Here is a 6375-nt window from a genome sequence, read left to right as displayed (position 1 = left end):
GCCCGCTACTTTTTCGTTATTTATCTCGTTTTGACACATTAGTTATATTGCTTTAACGGGATAATTATCTGTTTAAAACGAGACGTGTTTAAACGAGATAACTAACGCGTTTTAACAAGATAATTGACACGATAAAACGTGATAATTAGCAATAATAATTTCCTGAAAAAGAGATAATTAACGCGTTAAAACGAGATAACTAACGCATTAAAACGAGATCACAAACGCGTAAAAAACGAGATAATGAACACGTAAAAACCAGAAACCTATATATATATAGCTAGCTCATTGAAACGAGATGATTCTTTTGTATCTCTTTATAATGTGCTATCTGACGCGTTTGGACGAGATAGTCATCGCGTTTAACGAGAAATGTTTTTCATTATATTTTTATGGTGCATTGTTAATGGGTTATAGTTTCCACAACTGCAAACAGACACAGCATGAACATACCGTGGTCTTCCAAAATATACCGACATTAACACGAACGCATTACATTTAGAGGAGACCGTCCCTAAAACCCACTTCACACATTCACGAATGAGGCGCCGGTTCAACACAGACTATCAATCCGTGACAGTCCGTGACAATCCACCATCACCCTGTATGGACCGTGCATCCGTATCAACACCGGATTTCTTCTTGAGCTAACCGGGATTAGAACGGCACAAACCGTAATACTGATACACCTGGCACATTCCGTTATCATCATACGTCCGTGCAGTTACCGCGATTATCTATAGACAGACCGTTGTTGTCCGTGTCAGAATCGTGTTGCAACTGTGTGAAAGGGGTTTTAAAAAATTGCACTATCAGTAAAATAAGAAGATAATTCAATCAATCAATCAAACAATCATGACATTTCAATTTATTGACATTTGTCAAAAAATGAGCTTGCGCTATTAGAATATAGCCCAATGTCAAATGTCAGGTGTTAACCAATACGAATCGAGATGGTTTGAACATAACTAATTAAGTGCGCTGTTGGTGTGTCAATACTGAATTATAAGCATATACGATATTCTACATATATGGGGTTTATAAAACCCCTTCTATAGGACACATCATTTTTTTAATCTGTTTTTGTTGTTCAAATAATAAAATTTTACGAATCAAATAATACATCTTCAATAACGCAGATTCCAGCGAAATTCACTTTATTGATGACGATACCATATAGAAGCGGATAGGAAATTATGTTTGTGGCGTTCTTTCACCAATATTTACTGCCTTTGTGAAGCAAAAACAATTTCCGTGCGAACAAAACGTTTTTGTGGTTCACATCATTCTAAATACTACATAACGATGACTATATCTATATAATAGCATATAACCAGAGATTTGTTTTGTGACCACACGGGAAGGAAAAATATCTCCAACGTGTTTAACAGAATATTCTTTGTATAGTGTTTTGCTACTTATTTGCCTCATTTTGCAAACAATTTCATGTTTTACTAATGATGAATGCTTCTAACAGTATTCATTCGAAAATTGCAACTGTTCTTGTGATGGTTACTGTGATCAGGATCCGGCATGTTGCGCTAATGATATTACCACTTCAAACAACCGAACCTCTGCCATTATCTCACATAAATACTTCTCATGTGTTCCAAATTTATTCTCGTCTCATCTGGTTGTCGCACTATGCCCGGACGACTGGACTAACAGTACAACAGGCCACCTTTGTGAGGAGCCTTCTGACAAACCAGAGCAGACTATACCTATGACTGTAGAATATTTTGGATTGACAGTAACATTTCGCAATAAGTTCTGTGGCTTTTGCCATTCCCAGTTGACATTTCGGAATTCTGTATACTACATGAGTCATCCATATTGTCATGTTGGTATGTTACAAAGTCTAGCCGAAGAGTACATTTTAAATAGCACCGCCCTATACCTACTCAATCATTGTGAAAAATATATTCCATATGATATTAACAACATTGCTAATCGTTGCAGCTGTGCTCATCTAGATAAAAAGAAAATTATCCTGTTTCAATTTGTTTACGACATTGATGCAAGAATCAATCACCTACCTACATTAAACTGTAGCAGGAAGTTGGATATAAATGGACAAAATGAAGAATGTCAGTTCGGATTTAGAAGGCTGAATGGCTCCTGTCGACAGACTTTAGCCTTCAACAGATGTTTAGAACAGTTTACGTTTGTATCTTCATTCGATCCATATGTTGGTGGTTATTTGCAAAGTATAAACATGATGCGAATGGCGATATATAAGGCTTCCAGCAAACTTTATAGAATATTTGAAAAGTTTGGTGTTTACTATTTATGAATAATGGAACACAGACTGCGTCGTTTTGACAGAAACCTTGCAGATAATGACGAAAGGTCTATAATTATCCATACAGACGTCTTTTTTGCTCGTCCTGACGAAATTGAAATGATTATACTCCAAGAAGCATTTGATTTGTGCAAATGTAACTTCAAGTACCTGCCTGATGTTGACCTGGCACTTGATTATGGATTTCGTAATGTATCTAACATTTCTGTTCACATGTCGTTCTATACGTATTTAGGTGGTGAAATGGTATGTTACAAAGATTACTGTTACCCAAGGATTGAAAATGAACAACATGATTTCTATGATAGTATTGGGTGTGATACGTATGTAGATGCATTACATGTTATCATCACCAAATGTCCTGAGAGATGGAAAAATACATTTACTAAGGAAATGTGTGGAAGTCCACGACACGATACATTTGATGAGTTATTACCTGTTATTTCGCCTGTTAACAGATCAGGTTTACATTTGACGTTTAGAAATAAATTCTGCGCGATCTGTCACGATCGACTAGACTACAATACCGTACCTATTATAGTTAACTCTGAGCAATGTGACGTTGAAAAGGGCTTACGGAAATTTCTAGGTGTAAATTTAACTTTTGCCCAATCGTTTGAATATTTCATACAAGAAAACCAGTGCGTTTTTCATGTGCTCTCTGGACATGCTGACGTGTTTAGTTCCTGTCCCTGTGGTTCTTACATTTCCTACATATCCGATAAAAGATTCTTTTTGGAGATACTCTTCAACTCATCCCAAAAAGTTTACATCCAATTTGAAGTGCCCTCAGGCTTATGCATATAAAATGCCCAAATGGAAAGGTTGTGGAATTGGATTTGTACGCATTGGTGGTATATGCAGACGAATCTACAAACCGAACGTGAGCCTTATTAACTACAGGTTTGTGTATCCAATTTTAACTGATGATGACAAAGTGAAAGACTTGAACACGAGAGTCATTATAGAATTCTATCAGAGTATGGCCTACCCAGAGCTTGTCTACGATATTAGTAACCACATGATCGTTCCAGGGTTTACGAAGAACAAGACACAATGTATAGAGATACAAGTTGATGTGTTGTTCTTTCAACCATACAATGAGGATCAGCAGAGAGCCATCGATGGTGTTAGTCAGTTTCCTTGTCCACGTGTCGGGAACTGTACAATAACTTTCCTTCCCATTGGACATCTACTTCTGGATCGATTCTGTATCCCAAGTACTAATTACCTTGACTCTTCCTCTGCTCTTAATCTACAAGGAGACAGTTTCTATATCAAGGTCACTGCTTTATCTTGTGTTATCCTAAGACTTCTTTTTCATACCGCCTGATCTTATTAGATGATAATAGGGACGTGGTTTGTTTTGGTTTGATTAGTTTAACGTCCTATTAACAGCCAGGGTCATTTAAGGACGTGCCAGGTTCGCTGGTGGAGGAAAGCCGGAGTACCCGGAGAAAAACCACCGACCAGCGGTCAGTACCTGGCAACTGCCCCGCATGGGATTGGAACTCGCGACACAGAGGTGGAGGGCATGTGGTAATATATAGGTAAATCTTAACCAATCGGCCACCGCGGCCCCTTAGGGGCGTGGTATCAATGGAATAGTTTTGTATGAATATATCGCCTTTGAATTGCGACGTATATCCAATTTTCCCCAGAATCATCCTTTGATATATTAACATGATCGTGACAAGATAATCCGATAGTTACAAGAAGTTTGTGATTAATATGTATTTTATACCGCTTGGTCTCAGTAAATACTGATAGGGGCGTGGTATCAATTGGTTCGTAATTTGTTAATGCACCTCGTTTGAATAAGGACATAGAAAAGTTTATTGTCGTATATATATATATGTCTAATTAACACCAAAAGTAATATGAAATAATTTAGTTTGCCTTTGGTGCATGCGCAATCAGAACTTCATTCCATATAGGATATAGTGCCACGGAATTTTTTCGGAATGCAATTAATTATTTTTCATATTTTTAACTTGAAGTAAAATTAGAAGCTCATACTTTTCAATGTTGGTAATGGTGTAAAGTAAGTAACTTTTGTAACTGAAGAAAAGTACTAAATCGTCTTCTCCTGTTTTTGATAGTGAAAAAATACCATTTGTCAGCGGAGGAGCATCTTTTACAATTATTATTATAACATCAGAATAAGGTATTTATGGGTTAAAGAGAAACAACACAAACATACTGCATCCTCCCAAAATACACCGACAATCACACATTTTATATAGGGGGCCGTCCGTAGTCGTGTGTGGAGAAGACACGTCTTTGTGGAGCTTTTTGTAAACAAAATTAACACCTTTATATAGCTTGTACAGTGTAGTTTTGATTCTATTGTCTTTTGTTTTTGTTTCGAATATGTAAATAAAAACAATCTTAGTCAGTCTAATTAGGGCTAACCTTTTGCATCCACATTTATCATTGTGTTATTCTTGCGCCAGAGTGTATATTCAAAAAGGCAGCTAAGTATTTAGCTGAATTGATGTATCTTAATCATATAGAAAAATTACTAGATTTTCGTATTGTGGTACGTGTGGTTTTAAGAGTGATGACCCTTGGTTCCCAAGTATGGATTTGTTAGAGTTATTTATCTTTGTCCCTTTCCGGACTAATCGCCTGATGATTTGTCTATTATTTTGTGGGATGTGAAACCCCCGCTCATCAGTCAGCCAAATTTGATTTTGAACTTTTTATTAGGACTTGTTTTTACAAAACAAATTAGTCACCATCTTCCTTCCATAAAGTGGGCGTTCGCTTTTTGTTAGTCCCACAATAGCCCCCTTTTTCGATGATTATTCTTTGAAAGTTTATACATTGTATTTTTGATTCTATTGTCTTTTGCTTTGTATATGCAAATTAATATTCTTTAGTAAGCCTACCTATTGTTGTTTTTTATTCGCATTTATCGTTTATAAATTGCCCTAGCTGTTAATTGGACGTAAATGTGTAAAACAACACATCGCCGTTAGCCATGTAGAATATTGATATAGTGATTTTTACTTCCGCAAATTTTGCAATCACAGTAAATTCGCGAACGTTTATCTTTGCGAATGCATACGAATCTCGCTTTTATTGAAATATATATTTGCATTAAAAAAAGTTTTTCTTCGCGAACTTGTTTAAAAAAATAGAAATTGTAAAGTGTATGATCCACAAGAGAAAGTTTGTTTACAGTAATTCAACTGTTTTAACTTGTCCATTTATTGCTAATAATAGTACTACTAACTTTATGACTTTACAAAATATCAAACTGGGGAAGCTGTAAAAATCAAAAACCGTTCCGATTACGGTTTATGTCTTTATGTTCAGCATTAAGGACAAGGGTCATGTGGCGCCATTTATTAGTGTTATATGTCTCGTGCGATGTAGTGTAGCACTACAAAATTAGCAAGATAGCCAGTATAACAAGGAGAAACAATACGATATATGGAGGAATTACGGTATGTGTCACCAACATTGCAGACATATGAGAATTGCTTACTGGTATTTTTGTATAATTTTTTTTTCGCATTGCGTTATACATTGGTGTCCACTTGTAGGGAACAACCAATTAAATGAAAAAAAGACCTTCGAAATGGCCCCTGTGTATTCAAGATTGAGCCCAGGATAGAATTCTGACCCGGCCGCTGATTAGCTGGTTAATTATGAATTTCCAAAGTAAAACTGTTTTCTGACAGGTAATTATTCCTAGATAACCATGATATGAATTTGGAAATTCAGATTGAAATTTAAGTTAAAAATATCAATATTGATAATTAATAGGTAAAAACATTAGAATTTCATGATTGTTCAGTGTCAAATGCACCCTATTTCAAAATGGCTACCCTGGTGAGAGTTTGAGCAGAAGGACCCCCTCTTTTTTTTCTATCTATTGTTATATGAGAGCGTATACTTTAAGTATAGAACATGGTGGCTCATCAGAATTCAATAGTATTAGAAGTAGATGCCATAACGTTAACACTGTGGTCTATGGAAAAGCAATTAGTTGGTTGCTCTCTGTATGAATTATCTTTTGTCTGGTCTCGATAGTATTAGAATTTACTTTTACTATGATTACA

The sequence above is a fragment of the Argopecten irradians genome, chromosome 1 (genome assembly GCF_041381155.1).
Source record: "Argopecten irradians isolate NY chromosome 1, Ai_NY, whole genome shotgun sequence".
NCBI lineage: Eukaryota > Metazoa > Mollusca > Bivalvia > Pectinida > Pectinidae > Argopecten > Argopecten irradians.
This window is presented reverse-complemented; position numbering follows the sequence as displayed.